Genomic DNA, 16,212 nt, shown 5'->3' on the forward strand with positions numbered 1-16,212 from the left:
TCCTGGGAAAGGTGCAGTATATAAGTCGATTCATATCGAAACTTACAATGATTTGTGAGCCTATCTTCAAGAAACTCAAGAAAACAGACTACACCATGTGGGACGACGATTGTCAGAAGGCGTTTGACCGAATAAAAGAGATATTGGCTAAACCACCAGTGCTCATGCCGCCACAACGAGATCAACCTCTTGGTTTATATCTCACGATGTCGAAACTTGACCATGGGTGCCATGTTGGCTCAAACGAAGAGGAAGTGAAGAAAGGGCTATCTACTACCTTAGTAAGAAGTTCCTGGAGTACGAGTGCAAATATTCACAACTCGAAAAGACATGCCTCGCTCTTGTGTGGGCAACGAAGAAGCTACGCCATTACATGCTTAGCTACTCCGTCAAAATATACTTCAAAATGGATCCAGTCAAATACCTCTTCGAGAAACCCGTCCTCAACGGACGCCTAGCAAGATGGACCCTGATGCTCTCAGAATTCGACCTCAAATACGTGCCACTGAAAGTTATTAAAGGGCGCGCCGTCGCCGAGTTCTTCGCATAAAATCCCATCAATGACGCACAAACGGTAGACACTTGGTCATTTCCAGACGAGGATATACTCCAAACTGATGTAGATTCCTGGGACCTTTACTTTGATGGAGCATCAAACTTGAGAGGATTTGGAATAGGAGTGTTGCTCATTTCTCCTGAAGGCGAGCATACACCAATTGCTGTCAAACTCGACTTCGAGGTGACAAACAACGCTGCAGAATACGAAGCTTGTCTCATTGGACTATAAGCGGCAGTGAGCTTAGGCATTAAAAACCTTCGAGTACATGGGGATTCATCACTGATCATCAACCAAGTTACAGGATCTTGGAAAATTCGAAGCGAAAGCCTCGCACCTTATCAAGCTAGAATAGACCAAGTCGCTTAATTCTTTGACCACGTCACCTACCTACACCTCCCTCGGGAAGAAAATCAATTTGCAGACGCTCTTGCGAAACTTGCATCTTTGATTAATATGCCAGATCACATGGTGGAAATGCCTTTGTGCATCGAACGACGGTCAGAGCCGGCTTATGTCCACCAAATCACCGATGAAGAAGAGATCGCGCAGGAACCCTGGTTCCAAGCAATCCTGAATTTTAAGCTTAATGGTACCTATCCACCCGATATGGACAAGAGGGGACAACGTGCTATACGCCTACTCGCTTCCCAATACGTTCTCATGGAAGGAGAATTATACAAAAGAACACCTCTTGGTGTAATCCTACGTTGCCTTGATCATTCACAGGCGCGAAAGGTGATGAAAGAAGTCCACGACGGAGAATGCAGTCCTCACATGAGTGGGCCCATGATGGCAAAGAAAATCTCACGTTTGGGGTATTATTGGACCACAATGGAATCCGATTGCATCAAATATGTAAGACATTGCCACAATTGCCAAATCTTTGGGAATGTACAACATGTCCCTCCTTCATTGCTCTATACAATGACGTCTCCCTGGCCATTTTCTGCATGGGGAATTGACATAATCGGGAAGATAACCCCGGCCGGAACAGGAGGTCACTGTTTCATTCTAGTAGCAATTGACTATTTCACCAAATGGGTAGAAGCGGCTTCCTACACTAGTCTTACAGCTAAAAATGTGGCAAAGTTCATACAAAACAACATCATCTGTCGATATGGTTGCCCACATGAGATCATTAGCGATAACGGATCACATTTCCAAGCTGAAACTGAGCAATTTCTAGCCAAATACAAGATTAGGCATCACCACTCTTCGCCCTATAGACCACAGACTAACGGCGTAGTAGAGGCGGCAAACAAGAATGTTGTTACGATTCTCAAGAAATTGATTGACAACTATAGAGATTGGCCAAGCAAGAAACCCTTTGCTTTGTGGGGGTATCGTACATCTGTTAGGACGCCCACTGGGGCTACTCCTTTCTATTTGACCTACAACATGGAAGTTGTACAACCAGTCGAGCTAGAAATACCATCCTTGCGTATTTTAATCGAAAGTCAAATCCCGGAAGCCAATTGGAAGAGGGATAGATATGAAGAACTCATCCTCCTGGATGAACGTAGGTTACGCGCCTTGCATAATGTCCAAACATATCAAGCACGTATCAAACGAGCTTTCAACAAAAGGGTTAGGCCAAGAAACATCAAAGAAGGAGACTTAGTGCTCAAATCGGTTAGAGCTCTTCTACCTGTTGACCCACGGGGAAAATTCAAACCTAATTGGGCCGGACCATTTCTAGTCAAATCCATACTCCCAGGGGGGTGCGGTTAGAATCACAGACCTAGATGGGAATGAGTTTTCAAACCCGACAAACCTTGACCAACTGAAACGGTACTATGCCTAGAATAGGAACAAAAATGCGCCACGCGTAACCCCACGTGTCGCTCTTGTGGCACTAACTAAACGGCCCCTGGCCAAGCTGAAATAAGCTAATGTCACTGTGCTCTTGCATTTTGACAAATTTGTCATCCTCATATCATCAAATAAACTAAATTTGCACCTTCAGAGTAAACAAAAAGCTTATGCTTATTTTCTAAGTTCATTACAAGCTCTTGCTTAGAACAATTATTCTTTTACATTTACTCGAACTACGCGCAAGGGTTTGATTTCCTTTTTTTTTAAGTGAATACGTAGGCAATCCTTCACAGGATTCAACCCGTTATATCTAAAATGTAAATAGAAGGACATTTGCATTGCATTTGGAATTCGACAAGAATAATAAATAGAAAATCAAAATGGTTTCATAACCACTTAACCTTTTTTTATTTCATCCATTTTCTAATAATAATAGTAAGCTACATAATAAAAATAGAATAGGCTAGGATTCTAAAAACCCCTTTTTTATTACAACAATAAATAATAATAATCAAATAATAAATAAAGACTCGGGCTATTCCTCCATCTTCCCCTTGCCCTTGTCATTCTTGTCATATTTCTTGTCACGACCTCGAGCCGAACGCTCTTGCGCCACTTCAGACCTAATCACCAACGGACTTTCTCGAGGCCTAGACTTTCCATTCTTGCTAATCACCATTTCCGCGACAGGAGTAGTCTTTGGTTTCTTCGAAGGATGAACAACTTGAAACCCGGCTTCTTCTTCTCCTCTCGTCGATGCTTCTCTTTCTCTTTCTCTACCTCGCGCACCTTGTAGTCAACGGGCTCGCGCTTCCTCAATCTCTCGCGCTCTTCCGGAGTAATAGCCTTTCTCCATCGCAGATAAGAATCCGACACCCACAAGACATTAGCGGAGAAATTCAAGAACCACATGTTTCTTTGGGCCCATTTAATGGCCCACTCTCTTCGGCTCTCTGTAGTAAGCGCCATAGCGGTCTGCGGGACGGTATCAAGTTTCGGGATCGTCTGTTTCAGCCCAACTTGTCTCATCAGCCTTTTCGGGAAGATGCACACCATAAACTCCAATCCAGGAATGCGCACGGACCTAGTGGGATCCAAAGAAGACACTCCAGTGACGGATTTGAGGTGCATGATAGGAAAGAACATGAACTGGGGGCTCGAGCAATCGGAGCCGTTCCATAAGCCAAACCTACCAAAAGCGGGTATTAGACAACAAACAAAAAAAAACGAAAAACGAAAAAAATAAAGAAGAAAAACGAAAACGGAAAAAAAAAAGAAAAACGAAAAAAAAAACGAGAAGACGAAAAAAAAAATGTCTTTTACCTGCAAATTGACGGGGCTTCCCAAATACGGTAGATCACGGTTGGATTTCCTATTATCCAAGGCCAAAAGAATTTCTCCTAAGCATAAGCAAGCTGGGCTTCTGCGCAGCTCCATTTGCTCAACAAGGCCCAGAAGACGGTGATCACCTCTCAAGTCTTCATCAACATGCCCTTGGAAGACATACACATGTAACAAGCAAAAGCCAAATGCTCTCCGCCTAGCAACATGAGAAACGGTGGGGTCGGCCCTGTTGATGAATCGATCTATGAAGTCCAGCATCCTCACGCCTTTCGAAGTCACTAGACGGTCCACCTCAAGTCTAGTCAACTCAAGCAAGTCTCTAAATTTGCTCTTGTACCCTTGCGAAGTAGAACGAATGGCAGGCAAGTGTTCAGGATCCCACCCACCAATAGCAACAATTTCTTCAGGAAATGGGCAAATATCACCTTCAGGGAACACAAAAACATGGTAATTTGGGTCCCAATAGTCAAGACAAGCATCCAAGAACGGTTTAACAACCTTAACGAGTTTTAAACTCAACAAAGACCCGAAATTATAAGCACCCATGTCATGTTTCTCCATGTTTAAAAATTCGTTGGTCCATTCTTTCAAACGAATCTCCAAAGTATTCTTGATGAAAAAATTATTTTGAGAATTTTATGTAATTCGACGAAGCAGAGACAAAAGATTTGTGTGAATAAAAACTCTATCGACGTTTCTATTTATACTAATTTCTGTTTCCAAAAATCCGTCAGAACAGAACACCTTGGGAACAGGCGCAGCACCTGCTGCGCCTCTTCAAAGGGACGTAGCTCATGCTGCGCCTCTTCCTCAGCTTCCCTTCTGTGATTTTCCGCGTTGGATCTTTCCTAATTCCATGACGAATAATTTCGTATTCCTACGGGTTATTAGGTTTCAGGTTTCCTAATTTCACGAGCACGCATTTCGAGGCGGCATCGACATTTTCGCCATTTTATCGCACTCACACATTCTCATTTTAGGAAATAATTTTAATTCATCATTTTAGGAAATAATTTTCGTTTTAATTCATTCTAATTTTACATTTCTCATTTAATTTATTTATTTTAGAAAATAATTTCCAATTTACCGAATTCCAACATTTATATATTAATTTTTCTTAATTTCATTTGTACATTTCTAACTTATAGATTTCTGTTTTTTTTCTTTTTTTAGGGGTAACCCTCCCTACCGTCCGGTCATTTCCGACAATTTTTTGCATTTTTTTGCATTTTTGCATCTTTCGAGTCACTCGTTTTGCGCTAATTGAGGCCATATGTATATAAAAATGTATGTTTTGCGTGATTTCTATGTAAATTTCGGCAGCATGACGGCGTAAACCGTCATCTACCAAACCTGTTCAAAGCTAACCTACAGATACGAGCAACACAACCCAGCAGCAAAGGCTCTCAAGCCATCTTATATACACCAAACAAGGGAAATGTACAACAAACTGGGGGCTCTCGCCCCAAACAAAGTCCAGAAATGTCCAAAATCAATGTCCAAATGTGCAAGTCTACAAACGCTACACAAAACTACTGTTGGTCGCCCTCCAACTCTGCAACTCTTGCCGTAAGAACGGCAATCTCGGCGTCCCGAACCTCGAGCTCCCTCAACAAGCGAGCTGTCTCCTCCCGAGACTGGGTCAACTCTCGCTCCAGCTCGCGGTCACCCTGTAAACAACAACAAAATTGGCTCATGTCAATCGTTTCAAGCAAAGTTGGAAAATCAAAATTCAAAAATGGAATAGGCATAAGGTTCATACCTGACGACCTCGACCGCCGACAAGTGCCTCGACGGCAGTAGCTCGCAACCGGTTGGCCACCCTCCACAACGCCACAAACCGAGACGGCGCAACCTGCATTTCCAAAAAGAAATTCACAACAATCGAACAAACTCAATCAAATGTGTTCTTACACAGAAGTTATGCAAAGTTAGAGGATTTACCCTCCGAATCAGATGATGCCAGTCGTCCAGACCAGCATCCGTCACAGCTACGTCAAAATCACGCAGCTCAGAGATCGTCGTCCTCCCGGTCGTGTCAGTGTACTCGAGGGTCTCGGGGTACTCTGGGGGCTTGATGCCCGCCGCCTCGACCTCCTGCAAAGTCAAATATTTCTCATTAATCAGTGATCTTTCATCATAGTTCTCAAAAGGAACTCAAGTCAAGAGGAAGAGTAAAAGATGCTCACCACTACCGGCCAGTACGCCAACCTCCCGTAGAGGAACGCCGAGTAGTCCTCGCCAAGAAGAAGGAGGGCGTCACCACTGGTACCAGCCAAGTCCACCTCCCGCTCAGCCTCAGAAGGCTCCCTGAACATCGTCCTGGGAGGATCGACGGGAACCGTCAATACGTCCCGAGAGCACTGACGAGCCAAGCGCTCGCCCAAGTACCACACAAGACCCATCGACGTCCTCAACAGCAGTCGGCTCGAGCTCCTGGGTCGAAGGGCCTCAGCCACGAAAGGAGGCGCTCCAGCGTACTCCGCCCAAGGTCTGGGCACCCACTGTGACAAGATAAACAAGGATCATTCCTGTGATCAATTAAAAGACAATATAAGAAGCAAATGAATATAAGTAAGATACTTACGCTGTCCAGCTGGAGAGCGTTCACATCCCGCCGGTAGACACCGTGAGAAGAACGCTTGCTCTTCGTCCGGCACATCACCCAATCCCTCACCACGGGATAGTCTTTCTCCAGCGGCTCCGTCCTCTTGGGCGCAAGGCCCGGGAAGTAGGAGTACACCCACGCCTGCAAAGAAATATAGTTAATGACGATCTTTCGTAATTTGATAAGGAAATGAATTGATTTTGGTCTAAAGGAAGGTTCATACCTCCAGCAGTAGTCCAGGTCCGACAGCACCGGGAGAAGTCCCCTTCTCCATCAACTCCGGACGAACCATGGCCCTCATGAAGCGGATGAGGACCGCAAAGCCAGCAGTGACCCAGTCCCAACGCCCTAGGGAACTCAGGTCAGAAAGGAAAGGAAGAAGCTTCGTCGACAGCCTCTCGCCCTTGACTCCGAGGCAAATCGAAGACAGAAACCACCAAAGCCACAAACGAGCCCTCTGCTCAGCTGTACAGGGAGAAGGAGCCATCTCCCTCCCGTCAATCGTCACCTGCGCCGGGATCTTTCCCGCAAAGTAGTCTCGAACGTATGAGCTGGGCACCAAACCCGGCACTGTGACAGCCTTCGGCGACAAGTTCCAACCGATCAACCTCCTCGCCTCGGCCGAGTCCACCCTCATAGCAGTCTCCGACCACTCCACCTCCTCGGACCCACACGGCAGACCAGAAATCATGCCATAGTCCTCCAGAGTGACTCCCACCTCACCGAAAGGCATGTGAAACGTGGTAGTCGTATCCCAGAATCGGTCCAAGAAAGCGCGGACCAGGCTAAGGTTAGCCCGCAGCTTCCTCTTCGCGATATCCCTCCAGGCCTGCACCAAAGGACCGAACGCTCCGCGCTCGATCATGGCCCGCTCCTCCGCCGACAGCCGCTCGTAGTGCTCCATCGCTGTCGTGTAGCCCGAGAACGACCTGATGTTCCTCACCTCCTATTGTGATTTGAAACAAAAGCTATCTTTAGTTTTGAACGAAATTTGAAAGAGATGTGGACAAATGAATGAAAGAGGATGAGTAATGAGTAGTGAATTCCTATTTACCAAGCTCTTCACCGTCCTGTAGGACAGATGACCCTCTGCAGCACACAGCAGGTGCCTACTCTCCCAAGTCTCAGCCCACGCGGGAGCTCCTCTCAGCTGACGACCTCCTCGTCCGACGTTGGCCCGTCTCGGGGCCTCCTCCTCCTCGACAGCCTCCTCCTCGTGGACCTCGTCCCCAGCAGCCATCACCGCGGCGGTGAAGGCCTGCTCTAATGCCTCGTCGACAGTAGCAACGTCTATCTCCATGGGAGCTCTCCCAGAAGTAGAAGCTACATCACCTGCAATATTAAAGCAAATTTAGGCCGCATCACGTGACGACCAGCCTTGGTTAAGGGATTTTCGAGCCTTCGGAAGCCCTGAAATCGCTCTTTTCTCGCCATATTTGGCCACATTCTCACTGACCTGATCACTCATGTGGTAATTTGGGTCAAGTCAAGCCTAATGTGAAGCCGAGTTCTGGGTTCAAGCCGAAATTTCGGCAGCATTTCGTTATAACGGCGATTATGCCCTAGAAAAGTGTCCTGAAAATGCCGTCACAAACCAAAAATCCGAGATGGTAGGAAGTTTACCCATCATTCAAGGATCCCAAATGTCAAGTTTCATCGCAAATGGGCAATCCTAAGGCTATTTTCAAAGCAATTTACGGTTTAGCTGTGAAACCGTCTCAAATTCACTCAAAGGCTCAAAACTCAACGAAAATTCAAGACAAATACATGGTTATGTTCCTAATATTACTAATTATCCATTTCTAATATCAATTTGACAAGGCAAGTGCATTTGGGGAAAAAGTCCCAAATTTCCGATCAATTGGGTCGAAAACCCTAATTTTTCGATCCAAAATTCGACAAATACAGAAGATTAATGTAAGAATGAGAAACATACCTCGATTAGTCATGATTAATGCAAGCTTTTAGATCAAACCTTGGCAGAAATGGTGAAGATTTGAGAGAGAAATGTGTAAATTATGTTTCGAACAAATGAACACAAACCCTTATGATTATCGCGTTTTTACGCAGAATAGACACTTTGGGGAATAGACGCAGCATGCGCTGCGCCTCTTCCAAGAGACGCAGCTCTTGCTGCGCCTCTTCCTTGTGTTCCCTCCATACGGATTTTCAAAAATTCGTTATGAGTTCGTTAGTTGTGGGCCCATCTTTGGTGCGCCTCTTTCCCGATGCTATTTTATCCTTTTGGTCCGTTTGACGATTTTCTTTCATTCCGGCCCGCATTTCCAAGCCAGCAGCAGACTGTTGCATATTATTTATTTCTTCCAAGACCTTTTGCTTGTCACAACGAGCATTTATTCCTTCACAGAATTCGACACGCCTTCATTATGTTTCCCGACGAGAGTAAGCGGATACACTTTCCCTCTCATGACATGAAGAATAATTCCCAATAATGTCTCCAGCGAGAGTAAGCGAACGTACTGTCCCTCTCAAGACATGAAGATTAACATCTACCTAAGCAGATTTCTCCTCAGTAGTTCCCGCCTGTGTCCTGCTACTTGCAATTATTTCTCGAAGACTACCCTAGCAATCTTCACTCGGCAGTTCCCGCCTTGTGTCCTGCTACTCACCTTATTTAGTCCTTACTCCTGATCTTCGCTCAACAGCTTCCATGTACCTCCGAAAACATCTCAAGAAAGAAGTCTCAGGTATGATCTCTTCTTATGGCTGGCGAGCCTCCTTACGTAGTCTAATGGACTTTAAATGACCCTCCCCGATAAGCGACAGACTCTAAAATGTTCCCGACGACAGGTCCTTGGCTCAGACCCCTTGAGCCGCCTCGCGTCGCCATAGTCGTTAGGTTGTAATCTTCGATTGACCTGATGGTTATACTTTGACTTTCGCCTTGTCCAAGCCTCAGTCAAAGTGGGGGCTCTGTAGATACCTCATTTCTGCACCTCTCGCAAACCACCCGGTGATGATTGGGCCGCGTGTTTGGTACGCGGAACGATTTGTGACAATTCGTAAGATTATCGTCAAGTGATTGCTCAAATATTAATGTCTACCTCTTAGTTGTCATCTACGTGCCGATACGGTTGTTTTGACAGTAATTAGAGTACATTTGGAGTCCGGGCCTAAAAACCGTCTCCATTTTCTGATAACCGTTAAATCCCGAGTCAGAATGTTCTAGAATGTTCCGGATATTTCTATTCCATATTTCACAATTTTTATCTTTTGGTAAACAATTTCCCGTAATATTCACATAAGATATTAAGGAAAACCGAATTATTCCGTCCTACCATAACTTAAACACGGAAATCTTTCTTCCGCAGGAGGAAACCACTTGGGAACAGACGCAGCAGGTGCTGCGCCTCTTCCAAGAGACGCAGTGACTGCTGCGCCTCTTCCCAGGTCCTTTTCTGCGCAATTTTCGTATCTTTTTCATATCTTTCCGAGATTCACTTCCAAAGATTCTCCGAAACCCTATTTCCTCCACGTGATTAATATAAATAGGAGCCTTCGCTCCTCATATTTCTCACGCGAGTGTCCGCCCTTCTCTTCTCCCTTTGCATTCTAGACCTTTGTTCTTACTCTTTGGCGTCTACGTGCTTGAGCATTCGACCACGTAAGCTCAGATCCTTCTGAGTACCAGCCTCATTTGCATGAGCGACCAATTTGACCAACTACACATCAATCAACTTAATTAATCTAATCGTTTTCCTCTTACGAGGGCACTTTCTTTGCATTCGCGTCGAGCATCACTAATCGATATCTTAGTCCTTCTCGTTTCGTCAACATGTCAGTCTGAGGGTGTATAATTCTCTCTTTTATTTATTGCATTTTAATTATTGTATCACAATTGTAAGGTTTATGTCGGAAATACCTCGTTGAAACCGATTGCTAAACCATGCTTTAAAACCTCTTTTTTACGGATTTCAAGAAGACTAACCGTCGAGAAAGGATGCAGCAACTGCTGCGCCTCTTCGAAGGAGCGCAGTACCTGCTGGCTGCTGCGCCTCTTTGTGAGGCTGCCGCAGTTCCTGCTTCCTTTCTTCTTCCTTCGTCCTCTGTAAACTCGTTCGTTGTTTGCTTTTTATTTGTTTGTTCTTTAATTCTTCGTCATAATAGTCTGATATTTCACATGTATATTAATTATCATTCATTAGCACATAATTCATCATAAATTCGACTTAAATCCCAAGTAATCAATATTTGCGGGTTTTCGTCATTAAACTCAATTCGGGTTTTAGAGATTCAATTCATCAATATTGAGTTTCTGGAATTCATCATTGACATAATTACATCTGTTATTTGTCATATCTATCATATATTCGTCATTAATCTGTTGTGTTTGACCTAATTAATTGATTTAGTTTGTTAACTTGATAATAATTCTCATTAATCTTATATTAATTCGTTTAATTCCGTTTCATCCATGTTTTATTGTTTTATGAGCCATTAATCACATGTAAATAACCTATTAACCACTTTCATCCGAGTAAATAATTTAATTAATCATTAAATTCACCAACGAGTATTAACAACACGCAATTCCGGCTTCACAGCCAGAATTCAGGTCAGGAACAGACGCAGCGTCTGCTGCGCCTATTCCAAAAGACGCAACTCTGTTGCGCCTGTTCCGGGTTGAATTCTGTCCCTGAACTCCGTTGTTGCTTGACCTAGTTTAATTAGTTTACATATAATTAACTATTATCCGTATTGTCGCCTTCTGATCTATTCGTTGATTTCATTCTTTTGTTCTTTTTCTCAAATTATCCGTTTTAAAGGTATTTTCGACATAAATCGCCTAACCCAATGTAATTATTGTAATTTTCTTTATTGCAATTTTTTTATTATATTTATCATTATTTCTTGTATCATTTGTATGTTTTCACATATAATTGAACTTAAATCCTACTTCGACCTAATTGTTTGCTAAATTAATTGTCCACCGACTTAGTATTAATTCTCACATGCTAGGATTAAAACTTGGATGTTGCATTGCATGCATACAATCGACGATATATCGAGTACGAATAACTTCCCTAATAATTAGTAGAGGCCGCTATCGAGGAGGGCGGGATTAAGTGTTCGATCAAAAGAGCTTCCTAATACGTACCCTCACCCCTTACTCCAGATATCTGTGAACACTCATGTTCATTGGCATCCACGAGAGTCATTCTAGACATAGAATGCTAAGGGTAACGATTGCTTAGTGTTCATGTCACTACTTTGTGTCTTAACATGACACGAGGTATTCGAACGGTTCTAATTTCCCATAAAAATTGGTGGCGACTCCATACAAAATGCAAACGCTTGTTCCACTTCTCTCCCAAGCGCCTTCGTGGGCCCCCGCTGTCCACATCATGGAAGATCTTGATTCCAGCTAGTCGTGTTCCCTTATAATGCCAAGGTTCGGGAAACTCGTGAAACTATTCACGATTCCCTTCTCTAACGAAGTATCCATTTAGGGTAGGGAGATAGGATCGTATCTGGATCCCTCTGTCTTTACGGTTTTTAAACTGAGTAAGCATTTCTAAGGCTCTGGCTTTCGTGGGCTTGTATCCCAAACCTAATGGTATCCTTTGAGAATTTCCTTCCTTATAAGGTGCGGAGGTGTTCTTCTTGGCAGGGTTTAATGGCATTCCTGGGAAGTATACCTGGGACTTGAGTATGTGGTTGACCACTAAATTGGAGTATGGGTTGAAGTATAGAGGCGCCAGTTCGCTCTCTACAAGATTTATGATCTGAAATCCCCCAAGCTCATATACTGGGTCTGTGACTACTTGGTTGCTTGAAATTTTCTCTCTCACAGCCTTGATAGGTGACGAAGTGATCGTCACTACTTTGCCCTCTAGAGGAATCTTGATCTTCTGGTGCAAGGTGGATGTTATCGCTTTGGAAGCGTGAATCCAAGGTCTTCCCAGAAGTATATTGAAGGATTCCTCGATGTCCAATATCTGAAAATTAACCTTTCGCTCGATTGGTCCCGTGACTATAGTGAGGTTAATTAGCCCTACTACTTTAAGTCGTGTTCCATCGTATGCTCGAACACCTTGGTTGGTAGGAGTCCAATCTGATTCTTTCATACCCAACTTGCATGCTGTCTTCAGTGGTATGACGTTGACTATGGAGCCATCATCCACCAAAGTCATTGGTACATTCTTCTTTAAGCATATGATTGTAATGTATAGAGCGAGGTTATGACTGGCGCCGAAAGGAGGCAAATCCTCGTCTGAAAAAGTAATTGGGTTACTTAGCTTAACTGAGTCTTGGAAGACTAGGTTAACTACTTCATCAGGCGTAGAGTCGTGTGCTACGTTCAATTTAGCCAATACTTGTAATAAAGCTTGACGATGGGGAAATGAACTCGCAACTAGTTGCCAGACTGAAAGATCAGCCTTTGTCTTCTGCAATTGTTTTAATAAATGGTCCATAGATGTATCTTCGCCATCATTTGGGGTGATGACATTGGTGTTAGTAACTGGACCATTAACAGTAGGACCGTTTTCAGAGACATTTGGATATGGACGTCCTGAGCGAGTAAGGTGGTCTATATATCTTGATCTTTTCTAGCCTTGACTATATCCTCACTAACCTTGACTAGATAGTATTCTGTGAGGTATTCGTCTTCATCGTCATCTGCCCATATTCCCTTGACGATACTGAGCTCTCTCAACCTGATGATTTCAGCTTCTAGACTGACCATCTGCTCAACTAGATTCTCAATTACGACGATTACTTCTTGCATAATAGATTCTTGAGATAAAATTGGAGCCAGTGGCGCATTTCCCTTAGGTGTGGTGCCTGGATGGCGTAGGGATGCCACTACAGCTTCCAGTTCTGAAACTTGCCCACTTACACTCTTTGCCCATGCGATAAAATCAACAATGGTGGGAGAAATGATGGAATAACTCCCCTCGTCTTCTAGTGCATGAATTTCATCCTCGACTGGATAAATGAGGTGCGAACAATCCAAGGTGGATTCTTCATCTGTGATGATTAGAACTCCAAGAGGATTCTGAGTATTGTTAGCCTGCTTGCGGGAGGTATGGGTAGACGGCCATCTTCAATCATATGTTTCAATTTGAAGCATTTATCCGTATCATGTCCCTTGCCTCTATGATATTCGCAATATGAATTCTCATCCCATAATTTGGATTTCTTATCTGGGTCAGGTGTAGGTCCTACGGGTTGGAGCTTACCTTGATTCATGAGCTTTTTCAGTGCAGTGGAATATGATTCACCAACATAGGTAAATTTCCTCTATGGGTTATTCTTCTTAGCGGATGATTCAACAAGGTTAACCTCATCAGTTTTGCTAGTGGAGCCGTAAGAACGACTCGTTGAACCTTGGTATCAGCGACCTACCGTTTTGGACAAGAGCCCCTTACGGATGTCGTCTTCAATTCTCGTTCCTAGCACCGTCAAGTCTTTAAAAGATTTTATGTTTTGGTACCTCAAACGGTTTGCATAAATAGGTCTCAAATTATCCACGAACTTTTCCACATGAGTGGCTTCGTCTGGGCGTTCAACAAGTTGTGTGCTAGTCTTTCCTCACCTACTTAGGAAGTAGGTGAAGCCTTCTTTCTCAATTTGGGTAAGAATCTCTAGAGTGCGCATGTTGACTTGGATTTCCGCATTATCCGCATATTATTTAGTGAACTCAATTGCGGCATCGTCCTAAGTGGTAATTTTCTTGTGCTCCAAAGAGTAGAACCAATAATAAGGAATAGTGTCGAGAGATGAAGGAAAGATCCTTAGGAACATCTCTGGTTTAATGCCTTTGATAGACATATAATCTTTGAAGGCACGAATGTGGTTCAAAGGGTTTTCATGCCCCTTGAACTTCGGGATATCACTCATGTTGAAGTTGGTTGGCAACTAAGCATTTACCGCCTCATACTTGCGATTATTCTCCCTGTAGATGTCATCTCCCATAAGGTACATTAGTTGCTCCTCCAAGTATTGGAGTCGCTTTTCAGCTTCAGTAGGACCTAGTGCGGGGTTGACTTCTGGTTGTCCAACAAAGGGTGAAAGGTTATCATGCATGCTCATATCGGGAACATCGTTCTCTGCAGGAGGAGGTCTAGTTTCTACAGCAATAATTCGGCCTTCAATAGTATTGAGGCGAGCATAAGCTTGGTCTTCGCTTGTTTGGAGACGGACGAGCGCTGCTAGGATTATATCATTACCATTTCCGGGTTGTCCATTAACGCTTGCGTGACTAGTTCCAAGGATCTTGGAAACTGGGGATAAGAGGTCGACGACGAATTAAAACATGATCGACCATTTTAGCACAGTTACTCAAAAAGAAGACTTGACTCGTGAAATGGGCGTGTGCCACTGTGTCAAGTGAGGTTTGAAAATGACAAGTTTCGAAATGTCTATCCTAGGCAACTGTAGTGTAGTTGTAGGAGTACTGATTCGAAGTGAGGTTTTAAAATGGGTTTTGAGGCCCGAACTTTGACTAGACATTTGGACAGAGTTTCGACTCAATCTGCGCTATTTTAGGCCACTTTTGAAAATATTTACATTTTGAAGAGGATTTTATTTTACAAAATTTCGTCATGGTTTTGTTTACAAAATGGTGATCACGCATATGATACAAACGTACATACAGGCATTATAACGGTAGGATGAGTGCATTTAAAGGGTTTTGGCTTAAAAGGTGGGTTGCCATACCATGCAATCAAACTGTGGTCTATGGAGTGGTCCGAGCCAAATATGAGTAAGGTCGGTTCCTAGTCCATTTCCTCGAGTAGTGAAAGCCCTTGATACCAATAGGAGTATGTACCACGGTATGGTTGACGTCAATCGCTATCTATCCTTAGGCCCAGATAAGAATTTGGACCGTCCAGACGGGACGATTGGTCGATTGGGTTGGGTTGAGACTAGGAAAGCCGAATAAAACAACCTAAGAAGGTCGAGTAATGAACACCGACAACTGTCTCGTATAAAATATTCCCTAACCTCGTTCAAGATTCACCCTGGGTAACACGTAAGTGTATCATCCCCAGCAGAATCGCCAAACTGCGGACGTGGGCCACCCGCGCCGCGCGCACCCGCGCGTTGTGAATTTTTAAGGCGGCGGCACTTCTCCCACGGAACCTTGGATTGCCAAAGCACGTCATGGGCCATTACCATTTTGTGAGGTATTGAACCGGTGAAGGTTGAATAAGCTTGCATTTGTGGAGACGCCACCAATTTTTATGGAAAATTGGAACTGTTCGAATACCTCGTGTCATGTCAAGACACAAAGTAGTGACATGAACACTAAGAACTCATTACCCTTAACATTCTATGTCTAGAATGACTCTCGTGGATGCCAATGAACACGGATGTTCACAAAGATCTAGAGTAAGGGGTGAGGGTACGTATTAGGAAGTCCTTTTACTGAATACCTAATCCCGCCCGCCTCGATAGCGGCCTCTACTAATGATTAGGGAAATTATTCATATTTGATATGTTGTCGATTTTATGTCTGCAATGCAACAAACAACGTTTTAATCCTAGTATGTAAATTAAACTATGTCGGTGAGCATGTAATTTAGCAATTAGTAATGTCGAAATGAGATTTAGAATTGATTTCATGTGAATACGAGCAAATAAACCATACATGAATAAAAACGATAAATAAATAACGATAATTGAAATTACAATTGAATTACAATGGCTAATTGATTTACGTTAAGAGTACACTTAAGACGGAATTTTGAAGATAAAAAGAAAGAAAAATAAAAGGTTAGAAATTAAAGTGACAAAATAGGTCAGATTAAGGGTGATATTACTATTATTAGTTAATTAAACACGTAATTAAAGGCTAGGTCAAAGCGAGACCGGAAGTTTAGGGACATAATGTAATACTCCGTATTTTATATTACTA

Source organism: Silene latifolia, chromosome 9, assembly GCF_048544455.1.
Source record: "Silene latifolia isolate original U9 population chromosome 9, ASM4854445v1, whole genome shotgun sequence".
NCBI lineage: Eukaryota > Viridiplantae > Streptophyta > Magnoliopsida > Caryophyllales > Caryophyllaceae > Silene > Silene latifolia.